The 15,434-nt window shown below is 37.8% G+C and overlaps 1 long non-coding RNA gene across 1 annotated transcript in view; it reads left to right on the top strand.

Moving 5' to 3' along the window:
- The window catches only part of LOC119539400, a 316,501-nt gene that overhangs the window by 267,590 nt on the left and 33,477 nt on the right, over positions 1-15,434 (top strand). The window contains exons 4-5 of the long non-coding RNA XR_005217866.1: positions 2,054-2,201; positions 14,874-15,017. This is a non-coding gene — a long non-coding RNA (uncharacterized LOC119539400). The remainder of the gene's footprint in view (positions 1-2,053; positions 2,202-14,873; positions 15,018-15,434) is intronic.

Raw genomic sequence — 15,434 nt, 5'->3', positions numbered from 1 at the left:
CTCTGATTGCAAACTGACCAGTTCTTATTTAGCTTCTCTTTTTCGTGTAATAACTTGTCAAATGCTAAGCACCATAGGAGTTTCTTTGCCTAAAACCATGTGGTGGATTGAATTGTGTACCTGTTTGGACATGTTCTTAGTCTTGGTCTGCATTCTGGTGGCCCCATTGTAAAGACGATCTCTTCAAGATGTTACTTAGTTAAGGTGTGGCCATACTGATTCAGGTTGGGGCTGTAATCTGGATCAGTGGAGTTCTTTAAGGCAGAGAGAAAATCAGATGGAGAGAGAAGCCAGGAGAGGCCACCAGGTACATTGCCATGTGACAGAAAATCCAAGGACTCAAAATCGCTGGCAGCCAGCCCCAGAACACCACAGTCTTCTAGAGGAAAGCATCACCTTTTTGATGCCTGATTTGGGACTTCTCCTAGCCTCAAAACTGTAAGCCAATAAATTCCGATTGTTCAATCACACCCATAGTATGGTATTTGTTTTAGCAGCCAGGAAATTAAAACCAGCCACAACTTTAATATGTACATTAGTTGATCTCCATGCTATCACAGATGATACATTTTAACAAATATTACTCCATTACATAACATTGTTACCATTTTTCTCAGGCCATAATATTTTCCTCACCACCTAACACCTGGCACTGAGGTCAGTGCCTCATATTTTATGTCTTTGTTAAGGCATCACCCTACTTCTGTTAGCTTTGCTTCAGTAGCAGCAACCATAAGTTTCATTAATTTGTAATAACATGTTTATTTCATGCTCTCATTACATTTTGGCAGTTAGCATATTGGCAGCTGCAGCTCTGCTCCATATGTCTTCACATTCTGAGATGCAGACTGCAGGAACAATCCATATAATATATTTTATGTACCTAATTTAGCTCCCTAATATACATTCTTTCTACATTTGTCATGTTAGAGGGAAAGAGCAAAAGGGTTTCCAGACAAACTGTGTCTTCAAGCTCCTGCTTTATGTGACTCACATCATGTGAGCTCAAATGCCATTGACCAAGGAAGTCACATGGCCAAGCCTTAAGTATGCTCCACTTACATGGAGGCACTACAGGTCACATGGTGATCCGTGGGATGTATTATCCTTTTAAAGTGAAGAGAGAAGCAAATAATAGAGGACAATAAGACAATCCACAAGAAACATGAAGGCTTATAAAATCTAAGAAGCTTGATCAATTTGGTGGGATGATTTATTAATACACTGAGATGCCCATATTTTTTGCCAAACAGACTAAATGGAAAACTAAATTATAATTAAAATAAAAAGAAGTATGTCACAAAGCTTTCTTTATTGCTGAATGGTTGAGTGGTTATAATTTCATTATTATATTTATTATTGCCATGGTGTTTATATATATATTAAATATATATATATTTAATATTTCTTAAGCACTAAACTTTGTGCCAGGCAATGTGGTAAGCCTTTTCCTGACCTTATGTCATTTAATCCTAACTGCCCTGAGATTTAAATATTTCCCTTCCAATTTATAGATAAAAATATTAAAGGATGGAATAGTTAAATTACCCAAGGTCACAGATCCCTGCTCTTATCCAACATAATGTATTTTATTTCTCTGATTTTCGTGTAATGCTGAAACTCTATGAACAACATCATCCATTTCCTTTATTAGAAAAAAAATAATGTCTTTCATCAATTTCCCCTAAAAGTTAGTCCAGTTGGTCCTGATATTATTTTGGAGCTAAATGCATAGAAAATAATTCAATGAATCTTCCTTCAAATATTAGACACACACATCTTCCAAGTTTCATCTTTTCCAATCTAAAAATAAATTGTTCCTTCAACAATTCCTCAAATGACATGGATCGTGGATTTTCACTATCTTAGTTACCTTTCTCTAGGATTGACAAACTCTTTTAGCTGTGGACCAAGAACTGGCTACAATATAAAATATTTGAACACTGATGCTAATTTTGCAAATCTTGCTGGTGTCTGTACAATTGAAATATCTCTGAACATAAAGAGTACATGCTATTTCAGGAAACCTAACTTTAACCTCTTTCTCTGGTAGGAATTGTTATTTTAATGAATGTGCTACATTCTGCTGGGGAACCATTTCTGGAGTCTTTGCAGAGGATTCAGTGTCCATCACCAATATTTTTTGGAATCCTGGCCTGAAGTCTCTTCTGTCATCCCAAAGATTAAAAAAAGGATTAAAGGTGAGTGATGGGTTCCACTTTGTTGCTTTTGGTAAATTTATGTGCTCACGTAGCACATTAATTGTTCAGGCTCCACTTCGTGGCTGAAGATAAATACCTGCACACTTATGTTTGACACTTGTATTTGTCAAATCCCAAAGCTGATCTGAACCCTAAACAAACCAGCTTCTCTGCATCTGCTCCAAATAACACACACAGCAAATAAATTGACTTCAATTGTACTTAAAAGTGCCTGCTCAGCTTTGTTTTACTCATGGAGCTATTAAAAGATATTTTTATTTAAAACACCTAAACTTGCAAATGAGTGCTAAATTCTTCTCTGACCACTTGGTAGGTCTGTTTCTAATGACACTATAAATTAGAAGAATTTTCTATTTAAAGAGCCTATTTATTTGTCTTGTCCTATGTAACAAATAGGTCAGGGTAGAGAAATTCTAATATCACTATATTGATTAAGAATACCATGTTATAAGTAAGTAGGTCATGTTAGGAAAATGTCAAAATATCTGTATTTTCTATGGCTTTTAAAGATTCAAGTGCAATATTTATCTCAGCCTTGTAGGGATTTGCATAATGGAAATAAAGTCCATAGAATCCTCTACTGCTTTCTGCCATTTGATGTTACCTGTTTGTGTATTTTTTGTTGGATTTTGGAAGCCAGTGTTCAACTTGATAAAAGAATCAGAGTCCTTGAGCAAAAAGTTTTACCTGGAGGTCTTGTCAAAACACAGGTTTCTGGGCTTCACTCTGGATCACAGTTTTTGATTCAGTAGTCCTGGGGTGGTAGGAATTGAAAATTTGCATTTCCAGCAAGTTCTCAATGCAGCTAGTCTTCACACATTGAGAACCATTTGGTGTAGAAAATCTTTCTAATGGCTCTAATTAGTTGAGGGTTTAAGTCTTCCTCCAGGTATTCCACAATGTGATTCATTTAACCACTAATTGTGTTTGAAAAGTTTCCCCTCTGGGGCTGAAACAACTGATTTAGCACAAAACAAACTAATTAAAAAAAAAAGCAAAAAACAAAAAACTAAATCCCAGCAACAGTTAATTCATTGGTGTGGGGATGGTACGAGGGTTGGAGATTACTTTGGCATTATGTAGAACAAAGGATTCTTAGTGAAAATCATACTTCACAAAGCAGCCTTTTTAAAACATATTTTTTAATTTCAATTTTTATTTACGTTATCTATCTATATTTATTACTCTTTTTTTCAAAAGGGGTTGGGATGGTATCATTTGGGCAGAGGCTCATTCATAATCTTTCTGGAGTAGATTTTGAAAATATCTATAGTGATTATTTTTCTGATTGAAGGGGTTATTTTAGGGCACTTTCTAGCAATCAGAAAAAAGATATTAACTTATTGCTACATTCAGAGGGCCTGGGTTAGTCCCTCATTAACTGCATTAGCAATTTATGCACATTGTGCAAGGTTGAGTTTATGTTGAGAAACTAACATAAAATTCACTTTCTTCCTGGGCTGATTGGTTGTGTATTTCTGTCTTTCAGTGAAGGAATGAATAGTGGGATATGGGCATATACCATCAGCTTTGAGGTTTCACACGAGTTAAAATCACTATAGTAAGTGAAAGTGTACAACAATTTTTGTAACTTTCTTAAAACAATGCATATGAAGCACCTTAACTCAGAGAAGTGTGACTTCATTTAAATGCCAGACACTTTTTGCATTGTCTTACAGTCATGTCCCACCATACCAGAGAGATTTACACCCCTGGTAGTCATGTCCTACATAGGGGGGAGGGCAGTGAATGGGCTTAGAGAGAGAGGTCACATCTGACGAACAAAAGAGGTTCTTTGTGGGTGACTCTTAGGCACAATTATAAGTAGGCTTAGCTTCACCTTTGCAGGAATATGTTTCATAAGGGGAAGTCCCAAGATCGAGGGCTTAGCTTACTAAATTGGTAGTCCCCAGTGCATGCGAGAATATTAGGAATTCTCCATGTGGCTAAATTTAATATTTCCACATTTTCCCCCAGTCTCTCAGGGGGCTTTTCAAATACTTTTTTTTGTCTTCTGCCCAAATTACTCTGGCATGTGTTGGGGCTTCACAATAACCTGTTCAAACAAACCAGATCTCACTCCCTATTCAAGGTCCCATGTAATGATGGTGTTTGAATAAATTGATCATACAAGTTAAATTATATAGCATGCCATAGAAAATATAGATTTTTCACTAAATGAACATTGCTTCCTTTGGTCTCACGCAGAAGTTGAAATTTTAAAATATAGTCGACATCATCCTTTACCTTTTATCTGATTTACCTTAGTCCTAACCAAGTGCATTTCATTCATATCTCTAATTGAAGTCTGATCTCTTTTTCAGCCTCTTTAACATTAATGCTGACATTCATAGCTGCTGGACACTGGCTCTGAGTCTCAGGTGTCACACAGATACCCAAAGTTCCAGGGACTGACCAGATTATATACAAAGAGCTCAGCATCTCAGAGTCTAGAAATAACCATTAAAACTCTGGAATAGCTATAACTGCTGTAAGAGATTACAATATAGGAACCATTACAATAAACCTTCCCCTGATAACCTATGCTCTCAGATTCAATTCTCAGAGTTTGTACATTATAGTTAGTCCATATTAGTGAGGTGTTGTAATGTCTGTCTTTTCATTTCTGGCTTATTTCACAAAACGTACTGTCCTCAAGGTCTAGTTGCATGCCTCACACCTTCATTTCTTCTTGCAGCTGCTCAATATTCCCTTGTATGTATACATACAGTTCACCATTCTCTTCATCACTTAATGTTCCCTTAGGCCACGTCCATCCATTATGAATCGTGAATACTGCCGCTGTAAACACCAGTGTGCAAATGTCCATTTGTGTCCCTGCTCTCAATTCTTCCAAGTATATACCAAATAACGAGGTTGCAGGACCAGATGGCAACCCCATACTTAGCTTCCTGTGGACACAACACACTGCCCTCCATATTGGCTGCACCATTCTACTTCCTCACTAGCAGTGATTAGGTACATCCCTTTCTCCACATTTTCTCCAGCACTTGTATCCCTCTGTTTATTTTTTAAACATGCCATCATAAGTAAATAATTAGTGGTTCTAGTATAATCACCTAGGTGTGCATTCGTCACCACAATCTATATGCAGACATTTCCATTTCTTCTGCAAACAAAGAGGAAAATGAATAAGAAAGAAAAAAGAAAAAAAGATTAAAATAAAATAAAATACATTAAAAAGTTCAGACAACACCACCACCACCAAGAATCCCATACTGCTCCCTTATATCCCCCTATTATAGACATTTAGCTTTGGTATATTGCTTTTGTTACAATTAGTGAAGGCATGCTACAATGTTACTGTTAACTCTAGATTCTAGTTTGCGTTGGTTGTGTTTTTCCCCAGTACCATCCACTCTCCACCCCTTGCAAAGTTGATATTCATTTGTTCTTCCTCTTTTAAAAACATTCTTATATTTGAACATTTAATCACCATCATTAACTGCTCTAGGTTTCACTGAGTTATACAGTCCCAGTCTTTATCTTCTATCTTTCTTTCTTGTGTTCTACATGCCGCTTGCCTTCCTCTTTCAACCATATCACACTCATCTTTGTTCAGAATACTTACAATATTGTGCAACCATCTCACAATGTTGTACTATCTACTTCTGGATCCATACAATCAATCTTGCTAAGCTTTCTGTACTCCTACAGCATCAAATGCCTGATCTCTACCTTTTTTCTATCTCCTGATAACCTGTATTCTTAAATTTAACTCTCAAAGTTTGCTCATTAATGTTAGTTCATACTAGTGAGATCATACAGTATTTGTCCTTTTTGTTTCTGGCTAATTTTGCTCAACATAACATCCTCAGTGTTCATCCACATTGTTATATACTTTGTGACTTTATTTCTTATAGCTGCAAAATTTTCCATTGTATGTATATACCCAGTTTGCGTATCCACTCCTTCATTTATGGACATTTGGGCTGTTTCCAACTCTTGGCAATTGTGAATAATGCTGCTATAAATATTTGTGTGCAAATATCCATTTGTATTTTAGCTTTCAGTTCCTCCAAATATATACCTAATAATGGGATTGCTGGATCATAAGGCAATTCTATACTTAGCTTCCTGAGGAATTTCCTCACTGCCTTCCAGAGTGGTTGCACCATTCCACATTCCCACCAACAGAGAGTAAGTGTGCCTCTTTCTCCACGTCCTATCAAGTACTTTTAATTTTCTTGTTTTTTTTTTTTAATAATGGCTATTGTAGCATGTGTGAGATGATATCTCATTGTGGTTTTGATTTAGATTTCCCTAATAGCCAGTGTAATCTTTTCATATGTTTTTGAGTATTTCCTCTTTGGAGAAGTGTCTGTCCATGTCTTTTGCCCATTTTTAAACTTGGTTGTTTGTCTTTTTGTTGTTAAGTTGTAGGGCTTATTTATATACTCTGGAAATTAAATCTTTATCTGATATGTGGTTTCCAAATATTGTCTCCCATTGTGTAGACTGTTTTTTACTTTCTGGCAAAGTTCTTTGATGCACAAACATGTTCAGTTTTGAGGACATCTAATTTATCTATTTCCTCTTTCACTGCTCACACTTTGAATGTAAAGTCTAGGAAATCAACTCTTATCATAAGATCTTTAGGATATTTCTCTACATTTTCTTCTAAAAGTCTTATGGTCTTATCGCTAATGTTTAGGTCTTTGATCCATTTAGAATTAATTTTTGTATACAGTATGAGATAGGAGTCCTCTTTCGTTCTTTTGGATATGGCTATCCAGTTCTCCAAACACCATTTATTGAAGAGGCTGCTCTGTCCCACTTGTGTTGGCTTGACTGCCTTACCAAAGATCAATTGTATATAGATAAAAGGGTCTATTTCTGAACACTCAATTAGATTCCATTGGTCAGTATATCTATCTTTATGTCAGTACCATGTTCTTTTTTTTTTGATTGAGATTGTTCACATACCATACAACTATCCAAAGATCCAAAGTATACAATTAATTGCCTATGGTACCATCATATAGCTGTTCATCCATCACCACAATTAATTTTTTTTTCAATTTTTAGAGCATTTTCATTACTCCAGAAAATAAATAAAGACAGAAAAAAAGGAAACTCCAATCCTCCCATACCTCTAACCACCCCCCTCCATTATTGATTCATAGTTTTGATATAATACATTTGTTACTGTTGATGAAAGAATGTTAAAATGCTACTAACTGTAGTATATAGTTTGCAATAGGTATATATTTTTTTCCTAAATGCCCCTCTATCATTAACTTCTAGTTCTAGTGTCATGCATTTGATCTAGTTCATGAGAGGGATTACAATATTTGTACAGTTAATCACGGACATTGTCCACCACAAGATTCACTCTTTAATACATTCCCGCCTTTTAACCTCCAACTTTCCTTCTGGTGACATATGTGACTCTGAGTTTACCCTTTCCTCTACCTTCACAAACCATTCAGCACTGTTAGTTATTCTCACAACATGCTACCATCACCTCTGTCCATTTCCAAATGTTTAATTTCACCCCAGTTGAACATTCTGCTCATAATAAGCAACCACTTCCCATCCTTTAGCCTCATTCTATATCCTGGTAACTTATATTTCGTGTCTTTGAGTTTACATATTATAATTAGTTCATATCAGTGAGACCCTGCAATATTTGTCCTTATTTCACTCAGTATAGTGCCCTCAAGGTTTTTTTAAGACCGTTGTGTTCACACACCATGCATTCCATCCTAATAAACAATCATTGTTCCCTGTATAGTCACATATTTATGTATTCAGCACCATCGCCACTATCTTTATAAGGACATCTCCATTTCTTCTGCAAAGAAGGAGGAAGAGTCAAAGAAGGTAGAGAGACAAATGAATAAGAAAAAAAGAGAAAGAGAGAAAAACAAACATGACAGCTAGAAAGCAACAAAAGAAAAGATAGCATTAACCTAAAGTAGAATAAAGAGTCAGACAACATCACCAATGCCAGGAGTCCCATACCCTTCTCCTATGTTCCATCCCTACATATGCATTTAGCTTTGGTATATTGCCTTTGTTATATTGAAGGAAGCATAATACAATGTTTCTGTTAATTATAGTCTCTAGTTTGCATTGACTGTATTTTCCCCTCAACCCCACTCTATTTTTAACACCTTGCAATGTTGACATTCATTTGTTCTATCTACCTCATGTAAAAACATATTTGTACCTTTTATTACAATCATTGAGCACCCTAAGTTTCACTGAGTTATACAGTCCCAGTCTTTATCTTTTGTCTTTCATTCTGGTGTCCCACATGGTCTTAACCTTCATCTTTCAACCATGCTCACTGTCATCTTTGTTCAGTGTACTTACATTGCTGTGCTATTATCTCCCAAATTTGTTTTCCAAACCTCTCACTCCTGTCTTTTCCTTTGTGTCTTCACTGCTTCCTTTAGTGTTTCCTGTAAAGCAGGTTTCTTGCTCACAAACTCTACCATTGTCTGTTTGTCAGAGAATATTTTAAGCTCTCCCTCATATTTGAAGGACAGTTTTGCCAGATATAGGATTCTTGGTTAGTGGTTTCTCTCTTTCAGTATCTTAAATATACCACCCCACTTCCTTCTTGCCTCCATGGTTTCTATTGAGAAATCCACACATAGTCTTATCAAGCTTCCTTTGTATGTGATGGATCACTTTTCTCTTGCTGCTTTCAGGATTTTCTCTTTATCTTTGACGTTTGATAATCTGATTAATAAGTGTCCTGGTGTGGGCCTATTCAGATCTATTCTATTTGGGGTACTGGGGTATGCTTCTTGCTTCTTGGATCTGTAATTTTATGTCTTTCGTAAGAGATGGGAAATTTTTGTTGATTATTTCCTCTATTATTGCATCTGCTCCTTTCCCCTTCTCTTCTCCTTCTGCGACAACAATGACACATACATTCCTGCATTTTGTTTTGTCCTTAAGTTCCCAGAGATGTTGCTCATATTTTTCCATTCTTTTCTCTATCTGTTCTTTTGTGTGTAGGCTTTCAGGTGCCTTGTTCTCCAGTTTCTGAGTGTTCTCTTCTGCCTCTTGAGATCTGCTGTGTGTGTTTCCATTGTGTCTTTCATTTCTTGTGTTGTGCCTTTCATTTCCATAGATTCCGCCAGTTGGTTTTTTGAACTTTGGATTATACGCTTCATCTCTTTTGCCATATTTTCCCTAAACTTTTTGAATTAATTTAGTACTAGTTGTTTAAATTCCTGTATCTCAGTTGAAGTGCAAGTTTGTTCCTTTGACTGGGCCATAACTTTGTTTTTCTTAGTGTAGGTTGTACTTTTCTCTTGTCTAGGCATCTGATTTCCTTGGTTACCCCAATCAGGTTTTCCCAGACCAGAATGGGCTCAGGTCTCAGAAGGAGGCAATAGTATCACGGCTCCCTGAGGGTGTGTCTTAGAAGATTGGTACACCCTGTTAGATCTCAAGTCACTGTGCTTTTCTACCCAGCAGGTGGCGCCTGTCAGCCTGTAGCTCCAGACTGGTGTAAGGAGGTGTGGTCCATGGCTGTTTTCCCCCAGGCTCTAGGGTCTGGTTCTTAATGGAAAGTGGGTAGTAGAGCTTGGCACCACCTTCTTCCTCTTAGGGAAAATACACCCCCTAGGGAGAGATCATTTGCATTTGAATAATCTCTCAACCTGTGATAGCTCCACTCTTGTCTGGGTCAGAGTGCTGGGAACTGAAAATGGCTGAGGCTTTCTCCACTGAGCTGAAAAAGGGAAAGAAAGCCCCCTTTAGGGCCAGTCCGCGGCCACCCTCCAGCTCTCCAAGGTCAGTTGTCACCAAAAGACTCTTTCTGCTTGTTGGGGATTTGTATCTTGTATTGAGCAGTCCATGTTTGTTAATTAAACCCCTAGTTGGAGCTCAGCTGAGCTATATTCACTTGCTCAGAGAGTGCTGCTCTCTAGCACCATGAGGCTTTGCAGTTCGGGCCATGGGGGAAGGGGGCTCCCAGCTTGGATCCGCAGTTTTTACTTAAAGATTTTATGCTGCGATCTCGGGCATTCCTCCCAATTGGTGTATGAAGAGTGGACAGTCACGTTTGTGCCCCCCTGCAGTTATTCCGGATTATTTGCTAGTCGTTCCTAGTTCATTAGTTGTTCCAGGGGGACAAATTAGCTTCCACTCCTTTCTATTCTGCCATCTTCTTCCATCCAGTACCATGTTTTTTAACCACTGTAGCCTTGTAATATGCTTTAAAGTCATGTAGTGTGAGACCTTGCATTTCATTTCTCTTTCTCAAGATGTTTTTGGCTATTTGGGGCACTCAGCCCTTCCAAATAAAGTTGGTTTTTGGCTTTTCTATTTCTGCAATGGAACTCTTAATTGGTATTATGTTGAACCTATAAATCAGTTTAGCTAGAATTGACATCTTAACTCTATTTAGTCTTCCAATCCATGAACACAGTGTGTCCTTCCATTTATAAAGGTCCTCTGTGATTTCTTTTAGCAATTTCTTGTAGTTTTCTGTGTATAGGTCTTTTGTGGTGTTGGTTAAGTTTATTCCTAAGTACTTCATTCCTTTGGTTGCTATTGTAAATGGAATTTTTTTTCTTGATTTCCTCCTCATGTTGTTCATTATTGGTGTACAGGAACACTACTGACTTTTTGTGTTCATCTTGTACCCTGCCACTTTGCTGTATTCATTCATTAGCTCTGGTAGCTTTGCTGTAGATTTTTCAGTATTTTCTACATATAGAATCATGTCATCTGCAAACAGTGAAAGTTTGTCTTAGAGCACTGCTATAACTGTTGGGTTGTTTGTATTTCTCAACTTAAATAGGGCCAATTTCCCATGCAGGGGTGTGTGGACCAGCTCCAGTGGGCTTGGGATAAGTCTGGAGAGGTTCTGAGAAGTCCTAAAATGCCCTTGCACTTTCAGGTCTTCCCAGCAGATGGCACTGTTCAGTGACTTAATTGTCCTCAGAAGGTGTTTTCCTTCTGAATTTGAGGCTGTGTTTGACCAGGGGAGACCGAATTACTTCCTCTTGGAGCTGAGCTGAGTCTGGCTGGGTGGGGCTGAATTCCCTCCTGGTGCCCCCATCTGACTGGGTGGGGCTGAAGCTGTGGGGTTCCTGTGACCTCACTTTGCTGGGCTAAGTCTGACTCAGTGTGGGGCTGTGTCCCCATTCTCCCTGAAGCAAAGGACTCCCCCAGCTGCCACAGTTTTCAGCCATCACCCAGGCAAGTCTTGGGCCATAGGCTACTGTGTTCCTCAAGGGTGGGGGCAGAGCTTTCAGACCCAGGGCTGGAACAGTCTCTGCCCACATTTTCTCAGATTCTTCATCCCTCACTGACCTGGGCCTTGAAGTGTCCTCCCCTATCCCCCTGATTTCTAAATGATGGGGATCTGTCTTTCTGCTATGAGTGATTTTATAGTCTGTGTCCCTGGTAGGAGGTGAGAGGAATCCCAACTGGTGGTTCTGTGTTCCTTCTGTGCTGTACAAGACAGAGTGAGGGGGAGGGGAGAGGACCCACCAGCCTGGAACAGAGTTCCACCTGATATCTCTCTTCTTCTTTAGTTTGACATCTGTAGGGTCCTTCTCCCATCAATTCCCTCCTCTAGAGTTCTGAGCAAGTCAGGGTCATCCCCCTTTTTTGCCAAATATCTGGGGAGAAGTTTTTGGTAGCTGTTTACGTCGCCATATTGATGACATCACCCAGTATTTATTTTATATTGTCCCCTCTACTGGTTTAGAACTTAATCATTCTATTTCATTTCTTTTAGTGAATGACTTAAATCTTTAATAGGCGTGCTTAACAAAGTATAAATTTAATATAAATTTTGATCTTCCTTTTTGTCTACCCAAGAATCTTAAAGTACTTTAACTCCAAACTATCCACATCTTTGCTTTGGTAATTGTAATCTATTGCCTACTCCCCACCCCCCACCTTGCTTTTAAATACCTCATAAATTAGTATTTATTATTTTTATTTATAGTCAATGTTTATTTAGATTTACCCCAATTTTTACTGTTATCACTATGCTTCTGAAAACTGTCAAAAACTATGAAGGATTTGTGATCTTTCCCTCCTTGCAAGCTAACAGGATAGTCTGCACAGTTTTATGGATGCTAGAGAAGACATGAGTCTCTTCATTCACAGAGTACTCTGTTACTCTTGGTGATAGCAGGAGCCATAGTGTATCAGCATTTTTCTGACATTTTTTGTTGTCCTCCATATCCAACAGGGGCAATTCTCTGGTTCCTTGGTTTTAAGTATGGGTTATGTATAATTTTAGTTGCCCTCCTTGCTGCTCTATATGACTACGCATGGATATATGAAAATATCAAAATTTAAGCAGTTTGCGTTATGCTATGGGAACTCACAACTCTTATTTCATATGTATAAAGGAATATGTGGTTTGTGTTTCATCAAAGCTGTCACCATAAGATTTTACTCTTTTCACCACTAATTAAGTGATTAGCTTGAAAGAATGGTGGAGATTATTAACAATATGCCCTGTTGTTAGTATTTTAGAGAATGGCCTAGAAGTATTGCTGGGCATGCAAGTCCAGCTTCAATAAAAATGTTTTATATGAAATTTTGTATTGGATCAAAGTGTCATGATGGTATAGAACAAAGAGTAGATTAACATCTGAACACCAATTTTAAGTTACAGTGTTGCCTAATATTATCATAGTGATTGTGATTTAAGTCAATAGGCCCCCTTTAGTCTTATTTTCTTCGTCTTAAAATAATTCTACTCTTAAAATCACCATCAACAATGATAAAAACATTTAAAATATTGCAATTTGTGCTAGGGAGAATAATGGCCCCCCAAAGATGTATTTGCCCTAATCCCTGAAACCTGTTATTATGTTGCCTTACATGGCAAAAGGACTTTGCAGATGTGATTAAGTTAAGGACCTTGAAATGGGGTGATTATCATGGATTATCCTGGTGGGCCCAATGTAATCACAATGGTTATTATAAATGAAAGAGAGAAGCAGGACAGTCCAAGTAAGAGGAGATGTGATGGCAGAAGCAGAGTCAGAGTTATATATGTGAGGATGACTTGACTAAACATTGCTGGATTTGAAGATGTAAGGATCTGTGAACCAAGCAATGTGGGCAGCTTTTAGAGTCTGAAAAAGGCAAGAAAATGGATTATCCCTTAGAGCCTCCAGAAGGAATGCAGCCCTACAAGGTCTTGGTTTTAGCCCAACGACACCTGTTTTGAATTTCTGACCTCCAGAATTGCCAGATAGTAAATTTGTGTTGTTTAAAGCTGCTCAATTTGTGGTACTTTGTTACATTAGCATTAGGAAACTAATACCCTACTACATTAGATTATGGTAATGACTTGAAAATTTAATGAGATAGCGAGAAAGTGCTTTGTAAACCAAAGTACTATAGAAAATTTTATTATTAATAAAATTTAACTGGGCTCCAGAAACTCTAATTAGAAGGATGAGGTTTGTTTCAAACAAAATCTGGATTAGAGATGGGCCAGTGGAATTTGGCATTTTCATCAACTTTAATAAGGTTCTTCCCAAAGTGACTTAACCATTAAAAGCAACCACTCTGGGACAATCTGAGGTTGATTCTTTTTTAGTTTTATCTCGAAAGCATTCTCTAATTCATAAATCAAAAGGAAACAATGATTTCTTCCCTGACTGGGGCAACTGCTAACGTTACAGTTTCCATTGGTATAGCACACAAATTATCTTGAATAAAACAGTCTTTGCTGTTGAATGTTTGTAAGTCCAAGAGAAATCTGTTATATTTTTCGGTAGTGTAATCTTAATGATGAATTAATTGATTTCTTAAAAAATCTGTAGCCAGAAAATACATATGGGAACCATTTTCCAGCAGTAGGAAGCTCAAGAAAACATTGACACTGTTCTATTTCTCTCGCCCCCATCTTCTCTTCCCCTCAAATTCAACCTCTGGTTGTTACCACTAACTAATCTTCATGAAAAAAAATGACACTTTTTATTGGCAACAGACTCTACAGATGATCCAGTTGGTGCAAATTATTAGAGATTACCCCCTTTTAGCCAGTGGTTGCCTCCTTTCGCACAAAAAGCTACATTACATTGAGTAATGATAATATTTGAATTTTTTTAAAACGCAATTTTATTGAGATACATTCACATACCATACAATCATCCAAAGCGTACAACCAGTTGTTCACAGTATCATCATATAGTTGGGCATTCATCACCACAGTCAACTTTTTGGACATTTTCATTACTCCAAGAAATAAAAATAAAAATAAGAATAAAAATAAAAGTAAAAAAGAACACCCAAAACATCTCATACTCCTTTTCCCCCCTATTATTCATTTCCTTTTTGTCCCCCTTTTTTCTACTCATCTGTCCATACAAAAAACAAAGTTATCCCTGGAGAACTCTGAGCCTTTGGACTTCTAGGAGTTGTAGTCTGCTATAAAACAGAGGAGCTTAAATGATATTAGGATGAACCTGAAGTTCTGCCTCCAGGAATTGAAGAGTGCTGTGGTGGTTTGAAACTGTGTGTACCCCAGAAAGCATGTTCTTAAAGTTAATTCATGTTTGGCCTTAGGAAATATTGCTATCTTTACTCAGACCCCATCTTCCCCACTTCACTTTCCCCGGATATTTTGATGCCTCCAGTATGGCCTGTTCTGATGCTGTCACGTGTCCCTTCCTTCTCAAGCCACAGCAGGAGCCTCACCTCTCCGGCACTCCATCAGTTTGGAGGACCTGCTTCCATGTTTCCACTATTGATGGGGAATTAGTGGCAGTGCTTTTCTTTCCAATGTTACTATTCCATCAGAAGACTAGCCCAGAACCCCATAAGGTATGACCCCTATTGTGGATATTTTATACCTAACCGATGGTGTTCCTCTTTCCAGGTGGACCAGCACTCACTGATCCAGCTAGTCTCAGTGTAAGGCAACCCCTGTTCAGGTTGTCCAGTTATGTTCAGAATGTGCTTTTTTATTTCTCATTTTATCCTGATCATTCCTTATCTTCATCTTCAGCACAAGAGATGTGGCTATGCCAACTTGCAGCACCCCCATTCCACTGTCTAGAAGACTTTGGTCCTTGACTCATAATAAACTTCTTCCAAGAGTTATATTTTATACAGCTGATTCAGGCAATAATTTCCATCCAATGAGGGCTTCATTTTCTTATTACTTCTCTTCCTTTTATGGCCCTTAGAAATGCTCAAATGAACTGCTTTTCAGTAGCAGCCCTTGTTCCTTTTAAACTA

Source organism: Choloepus didactylus, chromosome 7 (genome assembly GCF_015220235.1).
Source record: "Choloepus didactylus isolate mChoDid1 chromosome 7, mChoDid1.pri, whole genome shotgun sequence".
Taxonomy (NCBI): Eukaryota; Metazoa; Chordata; class Mammalia; order Pilosa; family Megalonychidae; genus Choloepus; species Choloepus didactylus.
This window is presented reverse-complemented; position numbering and strand designations above follow the sequence as displayed.